General features: G+C 35.1%; 1 long non-coding RNA gene across 10 annotated transcripts; it reads left to right on the top strand.

Annotated features, from left to right (window-relative positions):
* Positions 1 to 2,097: 2,097 nt before the first annotated feature.
* On the top strand, positions 2,098 to 11,555 carry LOC112038451 (uncharacterized). 10 transcript variants are annotated; one of them, XR_010626751.1, is made up of 11 exons: positions 2,150 to 2,654; positions 2,751 to 2,792; positions 2,977 to 3,054; positions 3,214 to 3,364; positions 4,448 to 4,569; positions 4,956 to 5,053; positions 5,798 to 5,840; positions 6,184 to 6,251; positions 6,419 to 6,500; positions 9,713 to 9,779; positions 11,233 to 11,555. It is a non-coding gene; the product is annotated as an uncharacterized LOC112038451 (long non-coding RNA). The 10 variants fall into 10 exon arrangements; XR_010626749.1 differs by having other exon boundaries at positions 2,151 to 2,654; positions 6,197 to 6,251; XR_010626752.1 differs by having other exon boundaries at positions 2,152 to 2,654; positions 4,956 to 5,026.
* Positions 11,556 to 12,182: the final 627 nt, after the last annotated feature.

The following is a 12,182-nucleotide window of genomic DNA, read 5'->3' as shown; positions in this document are numbered from 1 at the left end:
TATGTTGGCATCTATGGCTAGCCCGTAAAGAGCGTATATTCCGCAATCAATCAAGTTCCCAAAATAGACTTATTTATAAAACGATCCAAGCAACTATTGAATTTTATTATTTGGTTGGCCTGGAGAAACCTGTCCTATGTAAAGTATATCAACCTGTTATATGGACTCCTCCGGCTGTTCCATTTATTAAGCTTAATATGGATGGAAATTCTTTATGAAATCCAGGAAGGGCAAGGGCTGGAGGCCTTTTACGAGAATGTTCTGGGAAATAGATATTGGTTTTCCTTTGAATCTAGGCATTACATCAAACAATGTTGCAGAACTGGGCGCAGTTCAACAAGGACTTCAATTGGCTTAGGACTTGGGATTTAAATCTATCCACCTTGAAGTCAATTCTATGGTAGTATTAGGCTGGTTAACTGAATAGAATTCTATTTTCCCTTCTAATGTGTTTCCTTTATTATGTGATTACAGGAGCCTTATTGTGCGAGCTTGGGAGGTTCGGGTGCACCACATTTACTGTGAAGCAAATGAGTGCGCCGATGGAACAGGAAACCACTATCATCAAGTTTTGACTATATATGACACCTGCCCTACTTTTGTATATCCATTTTATATAAAGGACATGCTCATCGTAGGGAGTAATAGACAGTGTGCCCAATGACTGACTTTAGCTGTTGTTGTATGAACACTATTTATTAAGTAAATAAAGTCTCCGTTTCTACCCAAAAAAAAAAAAAAACCACCTAAGGTTAGGTGTAATTTGAATGGGAGTTGGGAAAACTTAATTTTAGAAATTTGTTTTTCAATTTTGTTGATTAGGCTTTGTCCCATTTGTGTTTTTGATGTGTTTGTTGGCTCCATGTAGCATTTAGAACATGAATTGAGGCATATTTTCACATGTTCATGCATTTTTCATCATATAGGGTTATTATGTGCATTGTTAAGGACATATCTTATGTAGTTGGCTAATCATTTGATAAAACGCACTTTACTTGTATTTGGGTAGATTTATGATGTGTTTAATACTTCAAAAAACATGTTGTTCAAGTCTAGTATTAAAGCCATGAAGATTGGACCAAGAAACAAGTGAAGAAAAGGTGTTCAATAAAGCTAGACAGATAGCTCGACACCTGCAGACAGATAGCTTGATAGCTGCTCGACACCTCCTCGACACTTGGCTATCTATCGAGTTCTTCAATTGATTTTTATCGCAATCTCGACACCTTTTCAATACCTGGTGGATCGATCGAGAAAGTTTCTGTCTCCTCGATACCTTTTCGACACCTGCTATTTGTTGAGGTTACGAAAATTTAGATTTCAGATTTTTGGGCCAGGCTTATGTATTTGTGTAGGGTTTCTTTTCTCACAACCCTAGACCTATATAAGACTTATTTTAAAGGCCGTCATATAAGAGAATACAATGAGAACATAAGAAAAAGTGACTGATCCCTTATTCTCTCTCTGAAAAAAGCTACTGCGCCTTTTGCGTCTTAGGATTTTGTAACCAAGTACTTCTTGATCTTTATTATTGATGAAGTGAAGAACTTTACAGTCAACAATCTTCTTCTAGTTGGTGATTGAAGTCGCATACTGGGATCCGCGTAATTGGTTAGTTACGTACTGGGATTCGTGCATCATCAAAGGGTGGCGTTTATATATTGAAGAGTTCAGAGGTTCTGAAGCGGTAGAAGGTTTCTGCTGTAAGTTCATCTACAAGGATTGTAGAGTCTAGGGACAAAGGTTTTGTACTAGATTTGAAACTTCTCTTTACTATAGTGGATTGCTTTTCGGGATGGTTTCCCCCTCAGGTTTTTTACTGTAAAACTGGTTGGTTTCATTAGTTTTCCTCACTACAAGAAAAACAAGCAGTTGCGGCGGACCTATTGCGGCGGGTGCAAAAACAGCCGCTATAGGTCGCCTGCTGCGGTGCATTTTGAGCTTGCTGCTGTACATGAGATCTATTGCGGCGGGCCAATAGCCCGCCGCAATAGTTATAATATCTGCGGCGTGCTACAGCGGCGGGCCAATGACTCGTCGTAATAGACCTGTTTCAACGACCCCAAGCTTATATTGACCCGCCGCAATAGACCCTTACATTTCCCCCCACCTGGACCGAAATTTTCCCTCTGTTTTTTTATTTTTTTTGTCCCTTTTCATTTTAGCGCCTTTTCGTTTTTAGCTAGTCTCCCACGCACACACTCTCTCACACACACACTCTCTCTCTCAGACCCTTCGAGAATCTCCTCACTGTCTCGTCTCTACCACTACCCACAAACCCACAGCCACAGCCACCACCACCCACAACCACAGCCATCACTACCACCACCACCACCACCCAACCCCCAACCACCAAATCACAAACAAAAACAAACCACTGTAAACCCACAGTCACCACTGGCCAACCCAACCCACAGCAAACCCAACCCAGCAAACCCACAGTCACCACCATCCAACATCACCCACCCACCTGCCACCACCGTAAACCCCAACCCAAAATCAACCCACCACTAGCCACCACAAAGTGTACCTCACCCATGCGCATGGCTAGGCACCAACCAACTCTCGCTTCACTCCTCAAATCTCAGACAACCACCCCACTTGTCAAGGCGCCGACCCATCACCGCAACGGTGTCGCTTAGCCTCCCCACTGCGTAAGTTCCAATTCTCTCAATCTCTGAAAAATATATGTATATAAATTTCCCATCTTGGAATTGGAAATTTCAGATAATTCGTTTTTGATTTTGCAGAAAGCCAGAGAAAGCTTCTTCCTCCATTGTGAAAATTCCCAAGTGAGTTTAGCTGAACTTTTCTCAGAAAGTTAAGATTTTTATTTTGTTTTGTTTTGGTTTTGTTGGGGGTGGTGGGTATTGAGAAATTGTAGTGGGTGAAAATTCCCAAAAGCAGCTCTGATTTCGAATCAAAATCAATTAAAAATCGCTTTCAAATTTTTTTATTTCCATTTTTTTGCTTTAGGGTTATAGAGAGAAAAAGTTTGTTTAGCCTCAGACCAATTTCTTCACAATCCCAAAAATACCTTCTCGTCTTCTTCAGGTATCTCTCTCTCTCTCTCTCTCTCTCTCTCTCTCTCTCTCTACTTTTCTTTCAATTTTTTAAGGTAACCCATTGAATTTGTTTGTACATATATGTCTATATAACTATTGATATATGTTGTTTTTATTTCCTCGGATTGGTGATTGTGGGGATTTGGAGCTTGAGAATGGAGTGAAACTATAGCCAGAGACTATAGCCATTGAAGATGGTGTCAGAGTTCTATTGCATGGTTTATGGGTGGATATTAATAGAGAGGGTCTCAAGAAGACCCCTTTTCGAGTTGCCAAGGCACTTCATGAAGGAACCAAAGGTGCTTTTTTTAACCTTCACTTTGTTAAATCTAATAGACCTCTGTAGACCTCTATAGTATTGAAAGTACCATGCGGACAGGAGAAACTGAAAATCTCTCTTGTGGTTGGTTTAAAAATTATTAAGTTATATGCCCATTATAAAATCTATTTCCCCATTTTGTTTCTTTTTCCTCGGGAACTAAATAGTCACTATACTAGCCTATGAAGGGTACCAGTTTGGCGTTGTATTGAAAGTACCACATTTTGAGATTCATTCAATCTTTACTTCTAACAATTCTTGTTGCCTTATATTTATTTATTTTAAAATCATTCTTTGGATTAGGATCAGGATTGTAATTTGGTTGGTCGAGACTATTTTAGCAATAGGGTGTTGTATTCATCTTGGATAATGTTATTGGAATAATACGTTATTGGAATTTTGTGGGAGATCGAATAAGGCTGGCTTTTTTGTGGCCATAGCAGAGTACTATGGTGGGGCTTGTTGAGGGTGTGTTATGATACCAGCAAGCACTAACCGTTTTGGGTGGTCTTCGTTTCACAAAGAGTTAGGCTTCTTCTTCTCTAGTGACAAATCAAGGCTAGGTAATGAAGGTGAGAGCAGTGTTTTTCTGCCAGCCAATGGTGGCTGGAATAGGCAAGTTATGAACAATTATGGTAACTAGTAGAAGCTTAGGAATTTTGAAATTTTTGGAGATAATCTGGGTAATAATGTGATTCTTTATGGTTTTACCAAAAATAGACCTCTGTAGTCTATTTTGACCATTGCTTATTAGCTATTCTTTTCTACCAATTCCTTATCACGTTTGTACATAAAAATGTTGCTTAGAATAATATTATAGAACACAATAGAATTTGGGGGTTTTTTTTTATTTAATTTTTGTACACATGCAGCTGTATTATGAACTCTCAATTAAAGTACTTACTTTTTATGGATTTTCATTGAGGCTGTCATTTTGCTTTGCCAGTTTGAGTTTCCCTAAATGACTTACTTTTTGCCATATTGGTGTATTTTGATTTTACAAAGTCAAATTCACTACCCAGTTTGATTTCTTTTCTTTTTTGGTTTTTCCTAATGACTGCAGTGCACTGTGTATTTGGCTTCACAGAAATTGCCTCTCTGTTTTCTTTGGCTGTGAGTTGGGCTGCTCTACAATCCAGCACGATATTGCCGCTCTTTTCCTGTGGGCTTCCTGTTTTTTAAGAGGTAGCCGTAGCTCTGGTGTTTTTTAAGAGGTAGCTGTAGCTCCAGTGGGCTACTCTACAATTTTATATTTTCTTTTTTTGGTGGTATGAATTCTGGGTTTGTATTAGTTTTTTTAGTTTCATGTGAGATGTGTGGTTTTTGGACACATTCAAAAAAGGATTTCTTTTGAACTTTTCATTGTTTTAGTTCAGTGATCTTTAGTACAGTGAACTTTTCAAAAATGTTGAGATTCCTCTAACTCTAAGCACTGGTGTGATAGCCGATGTGTTTCAAGTGCATTTGTCTTCACATGGAGGAATCTAAGTACCCTCATATTTATGTATTTTACTTTCTAGTTTTTATAAAGTATGTGGCAGTTCAATTTATAATCTATTATGGTGGTTTAGGTTCTTTTGGGCACTTTCAAGCCAGTAAATCTGGGGTTCATAAAGGAGGATTGGACCAATCTCTTGTCAAGGTTGGTTTTGTTGCTACACAAATTTCTGTAAGATGAACTGATTTTTTGTATTTGTTATTTCTTGATTTTTTACTTCTTAGCTTTTGATTTCAGCAATTGTGTAGAACTTATCTGCACTTTAGCCAATTGAGTTTGTGAATATGGATTGAATATATTTTTAGAATGATAGAAGTAGAAAAGAATTGGGAACTGAGTATAGTTGATATGGTTGCTAATTTATATAAAACTTGAAATTTTGTACCCATGCACCCTTCCTTGTATCTACCAGAACTGTTTCACCTAATTAAGGTTTTTGTTAACCGTGTTTAGATGCCATATTATTTGGAGTATTTTTATATATGGAATTGTTTGAGTCCTTGATTAATTGGGCTACCATGATTGCAGTTCAACACTCAACATTAGGGAGGAGAGATGAAAAAATAAAGATCTCCTTTTGAAGTATGATGTTGTATTTTATGTCAACCTATAGTTTTAGAGCCCTCATTTCTCTTGGCCTGATTTTGTTTTGGAATTAGTTCAAAAGCTATATCAGAGCCAAATCTCAGATGCTAAGAAGATATTGACCGACAAAAAAGATTCTCCACATTCATTAATCTAAACTTATTTGGTGTTCAATTATATAAAATTAGGCAATTGTGATGTCAGAATTCTCTGGTTAGATCCTTTACTTCAACAATTAGTGGGTCTACTATATAGAATATTGGTGAACAAGGATATTTTCCTTTACCTTATTTATCATATTCTTTGTTTTGTTTCCATTTTTTTTTTCAGGTTACAACCCTCAATCTTGAAGTTGTTAGAGCATTAGCCAAAGGTACTAATTTAGTTGTTACAATTCAACTTTTATGCATGTTTTCTGTTATCTCTTAATTCTATATTTTATATATCTACATATCTTCCTCTCCATCAAGTCTAGGTCTGTAATTCAAGTCAATGTTTGTGTATCAAAAGTGAAAGAATGCCATACATATTTCTTTTTAAGCATTCCTTGCTCCTGACAACTTTATCTTAACCAAGTTGGCAATTTGACAACCATATCACTAGCTTCCATAAAGTTCATATTGCAAAGTTATAGAGGTTAAGAATTTCCCAACTTGTGATAGTTTCTTCTAGCTTCATTATTTGTAATTCTCTTTTTCTTGCAATCTCACTGTGAGATCACTACTGAAGGGAGATGGATAACAAAGCTTGATCAGATTTACTAAATGGAAACAACATTGCCATTGTAAGTGAGATACAATGGTTTTTTTATTCATTATGCTTGAGTGGTTTAGTTTTTTTTTTTTTCAAGTTTGCGGAAAGCATTTCCTCTATCATTGATACAAAGAATGAATTTCAACATCCCAAACATTTCATCTAAATTTCCTTTCTAATACTTTTGTTGGAATGCAGCTGGTCCCTTTCAACTGATCCAGAATGAGTGCAGCTAGCCCCTACTCTGTTATTGATTTCCTCTTCCTCTATTGTGGTTGGGGTCAGATTACTCCTGTTTTAATGAGAATTCTGACCACTAAGATGCTCTTTTTTCCACCACTTTGTTATTCATTAGTTATCATGATTGTTGGATAATGGTGGTGGGTCTATCAATGATCATAGATTATGATGGATTTTGTTTGTCCTAATAGTTAGTTTGTATTGCTAATCTTAGTTACTGTGCCATGAGCTCTACTATTGCTTTAGATGATATTGTATGGTTTCAAAGACAAAATTTAACTTTATCTGCTGCCGGTTAAATCAATGCTAAGTAGACTTCTTTGTTAATTGTAATGCCATTTGGGTATAGCTTGTTGGGAATTCTAAATTTCTTAAAACTTTAGTATTATAGTTTTATTTAGAGCAAAGTATGCTAATAATTTTATAAGCATCAGGAGGTGAGAATTGATTTTGTAAGCATGGGGAGGAGTTGAAGTCAAAGTCTCTTCATATGAGGCCTATTGATAAATTCTCAAGAGAAAATGTGAGAAGTGTAGGCTTTGATCATATCTGGGGATATAACCACAACACATCACAATACATTATTGTTTGCAAAAAGGAGGTTTGAGACTTGTTCTCACTTAATATTGAGTTGTCTTTTTGCATTGATTAGAATTTTTACCCAATCATCCATCATTAAGAATTTGCCACACATTATCGAGCAATTGATGAAAACAAATTTAAAGACTGGTTGTGTTTATTCCATAGATGCCTTTAAACCCATTACATAGATACAACCCTTATTAGATGGTAAAAATACACCCCCTTCTTCCTATCATCTTAAATGTAAATATCCAAAGATTAAAAAAACAAATTTAAAAATAGTTTCCATAGAAACCTGTAACCCCATTACATAGATAAAACTGTTATCTAGTTGGGCAGAGGTAACCAATGAACTTTTTCAATGGTTATGCTCTCTCTCTCTCAATTTTTATTTTATTTTTTTTTAAAAAAGTATTTGCAATGAGCATTAAATTTTCAATAATATATACTATGAACATACCTATTTTCACAACTTATTTAAGTGGTTAATTGTGAGCAGTTGTAGTTAGTCAATTTTGTAAAGATTGGCGTGTTCTTAGTTTTATTTTAAAAAATTTCTTACACAAGAATCTTATCAATATATAGATATATTGATGGGTCAAAACCAAATAGGCAATCATAATTCATAAAAATTCACATCTTCTTTGGTGTACGACTTTGCCTTTTTCTCGGATCCTCTGTCACAATATTTTTCAATTTATGTAGTCTCCAAATACCTAGGCTTCCTCATAATTAATTCTGACAAATATTATGCAAAAAATATTCTATAAAGCTGGATCAAAACCAAGAAGAACGTGATGGCTGAATTGCCATGTGCCTAGTACACAGAGTTAGCTAGGTCATGCATTTCCTTGCTAGCTATAATGTCTAATTATCACACGTCGACTAGTACTAGTTGGTCCAAATATTATTCTTGGAGTTATATATATTATACTCTTTTGTGCTATACAGTTAGCTAAACTTGAATTTATTAATTCATTGATTGATTAAGCTAGCTCATACTTGGACTCTTGGTACATAGTTTTAACAATATTCTGTGAATCATTAACTGTCTCTTGTTGACTATAAAATCACAAAATTCAATGTGGTATCGTACGGCAGGTTTCATATATTTGTTTATCTATTTGGCCTATAGTTCTAATATTTCATGTTTGGAGGTACTTATAAAACATAGTTGGCATTGGCCAATTATAGAGTTCCATTTTTCTTTTGGGTTTTATCTTAGATTGGCTGTACACAGCTTATATATATATATATTCCTATACGGTTGGTAGAATAAGAGAATATATTTGGTTTCTTTTTGGTTTAGCATATGATCATTGAGTTCATAATATTACCAACTCCAAAGTGGGTTTGATATGTGCAACAAAATAGTACCATAAGGTTCTTGGACCACATATAAAATTTACACTAATTTTTGTTCTCTTCTAACTTTCTCTTTTAACTGATACTACCTAGAGGCTAGCAGATATTCTGTACCCAATTGAACTTTGTTTTTCATGTTTTCGAAAAAAAAATTTGTAAAATGACCTAACCAGCATGTGAGTTACAAAGTTGGGTAGGGTAGCACATCATAAATCATTATGGAAAAGTCCAATTTGTGTGTAGAAACTGTCCAAAATATGCAGTAACTAGTCAAATTGCACACAAAGATACAACTTCTATAGCTTCTACAAATCTCTGTACACCTTGTGAGTACCTTTTACTATTCCTATATACTATCACTGTACAATTATAGTATCTGTGTACTACTTTTTTTTTTGTGGTGTATCTGTGTACTAGTGTTGTATCAACTGTCCTATTAGGCTATTCTCTATATTTCTATTACTATATAAAGACACCCCATAAATACGTACATTTCTACATATACACACACTTTTACGATAAGACAATCAATCATGGTTAAATGGTTCACACAGGAAGGATTGCACCAGATAGCCATTGGTGGTGCTATGATGGTTTCACTTTTGTGCTCCCTTGGTGGCAAACTCCCATGTATATCTTCTCACTTTTATAGACCACTGCTGTGTTGTTTTTTTTCACCATTGTTTGTGCAAATAACACTATCATCATAGTATGATGGACCATTATATTATGATGATAGGGTTTTGCACCTTTTTTTTATCCTCTTTAATTTGTGTAATAATATGATTTGCCTTATAATTATTTAATTCCATGAAACAAATGGACTTTCCTGTAATTGCATACTTCTCTCGTTAACCTTTCAATAATATATACTATGAACATACCAAATTCCAATACAAGATTGGATTGAGATTGAAAGAATTTATGGAATTTAAGAATTAAGTATAATAAATAAAGAATTGAAGGATCATTTGACATGGTCAAATTAGACAACTCATAAAAATACTCAAACATAGATAATGCTTAGAAAAAAAAAAAAGAATTCTCCTTCGGGGATTAGGTTAGCACGTGCAAGAACAAGAATGCTATTATAACTGTTTGTTTGTTTTATTGGCTTGTTGGCTTTAATGATTTTTTTTTTCTGGTCTTAAGTTGTGAAATTTAACTTTTTGTTTTTTGTTTTCAGAAAGCACCAACAAAAGTCAACAGTAATGAATGTGATGGAAATTTAGGGGGTTTTAATGCTTATGTTTGTCAAGTTGTAGAATTAACTTAGATTTATATATATTCTTTTCTTGTTGGCAGATTGCAAAAAGAAGAGGCACTATAAGTTCGTGTGATCAAAGCAAGTGAAGTTAGTGAAAGACTTAAGGTTCTCTCTCTTTCTTTCTCTCTCTCTCTCTCTGTTTGTGGTGGGTTGTTGAATTGGGCAAACAGGTGGCTTGCATGGAGTAATAAGATGGTTTTAACTGATATTGGAAGTGTTGACTATTTTGTGTAATATTGGATGATTGTTGATGAGTTGTTTTTATTTGATTAATTCAATTTAAGAGTTTTTCTCTATCTTTTTCACACGTGGAACGCTAAAATGGAATTACATATTTAAAGAGATGTCCATTCTTAAAGAATATTGCTAGTAATGATGTTATAGTTATCAAATGTATTGATAACTTCCCTATGCATTTAAATTCATTGTTTGATTAGAAACATAGCTAAAAGTGAATGATTAAAGATGATTTGTTTTCTAAATTAAAGTGAAATTGTGTAAATGAAATGTATGTTAACTCTTGGTTTGTGTTTTCATGAAATTACATTATAGGTATTTCTTGCAAATCACTTTATAGTAATGGATAAGAGTTGAATGAAAATTACCAATAGAAGGTCGCAAGAATATTTAGATGGAGTTCAACAGTTTCTGAATTTCGCATCTAACCATGCGTACCCAGATGGAACAATTTCATGTCCGTGTAAAAAATGCGTGCATACGGATTCGTGGCCTATAGATGTTGTACAAGCTCACTTAGTGTCAAAAGGGATTTTGTAAGGGTTATAACCCTTGGGTTTTTAATGGGGAATTATCGTCTGCGAAGACTTTTACTAAAATTCCTAGTAATCATGTCCAAGAAAACCTAATAGAGTATGCCGATCTTCGTGACATGTTGCATGACATGTTCCCCATACAAGATATGGCATCTGGGCCAATGGAAAAAGTCCCTAGTGTGCAACAACCCATAGAAGGTCCTACAAAAGGTTCTAATGAAGATGCACTTAAGTTTATGAAATTTCTTGAAGATACTAATCAACCTTGTTATGAAGGTTGTAAGTATTTTAGCAAATTGTCAGCCATTGTGCATTTGTACCACATGAAGTGTCTTAATGGTTGGACCAACAAATCATTTACCATGTTGTTGGAATTTTTGCTTGATTTTCTTCCTTCAAATGCTAAGTTGCCAAAAGACACTTCATGTGGTAAATGATTTCTAGAAGCACCATGTTATTAATAGTTGTTTATGGAATTATGTGGTGACACCTTTGCATCCTTTGAATTCTATATCAAGGGACCTCCCAAGACCAATCATTTTGATTTGATCCCATCAATTGTCTTGTTGTGCCTCTGCTTTGTAATTCAAATTTTCAAAACTAGGAAGCTGCAAAGAGAGGTGGTCCTCCCATAAAAGATCAAGACAAACTATAATGGTCAACCTAAAAGATCAAGAAACATGTCTTCATTTAACTTGTTCCCCCTTTTTTACCTTGGTAATATTTTCTTATCATTTTTTTTTTCATTTATACGCATTTATTAAGTAATCATACTTTGTATGTAGGATGCTCCTCTGATCGAACAATCTCTAACTCTCTCCAAATCATCAGCCGCATCTCATCAACCAAGAAGTTTATAAGTTTTATCTTGGAGTTCTTCGACTTTTTTGTGTACAAAGAACTATGGAAGATCAACCGCATTTTTTGCAAGTGTTGAAGGATATTTTTAAATAATTTGGAACTTTGATTATAGTATTAGATTAATTTCAGCGGTTGTTTTATTCAAGTGATCACATCTATTTTTTGTTAATTTTAAGATGGTGGTTATAGACAATGTTATGTATTTGATAATATATTTTTATATTAATATTACGTTAGTTTCAAGACATTTGTGGTGTTGTTAATTATTAGTTACATTTGTGGTATTATGTTAGTAGAGCTAAAACTATTACAGGTTCTTTGTAACAGGTTTGTGAACTATTTATTTATTAGCAAATGGCGGTTTTAAAACCCATTGGGAAAAAAAAAAAAAAAAAAAAAAAAAAACCTATAGCGGCGGTCAAAAATAAAACCCATTGGGAAAAAAAAAAAAAAAAAAAAAAAAAAACCTATAGCGGCGGTCAAAAAGCGCAGCTAAAGGTGCACATTATATGTTTTAAATGAATACCTATAGCGGCGTTTTTACCCGCCGCTAAAGGCAGACACCAATAGCGGCGGGTATGACATCGCCGCTAAAAGCCAATGCCACAAATTTTGAACATGTATGGCGGCGGTTTTATGCCCGCCGCAATAAACCTTTACCCGCCGCTAAAGGGTACATCTATAGCGGCGCTTTTCGCGACCGCCGCAATATACCTATAGCGGCACTGGAACATCGACGGGAAGGCCTGCCGCAATAGCACCCGCCGCTATAGGTTGAAAGTGCCTTTAGCGGCGCTTTTTTGGGCTTTAGCGGCGGTCCTGGGTCATCATATCCTGTCTTATTTATTTTTTTGCTGCATGATTTTGATTTGAT

This window comes from Quercus suber, unplaced genomic scaffold (genome assembly GCF_002906115.3).
Source record: "Quercus suber isolate HL8 unplaced genomic scaffold, Cork oak 2.0 scaffold_849, whole genome shotgun sequence".
Taxonomy (NCBI): Eukaryota; Viridiplantae; Streptophyta; class Magnoliopsida; order Fagales; family Fagaceae; genus Quercus; species Quercus suber.
This window is presented reverse-complemented; position numbering and strand designations above follow the sequence as displayed.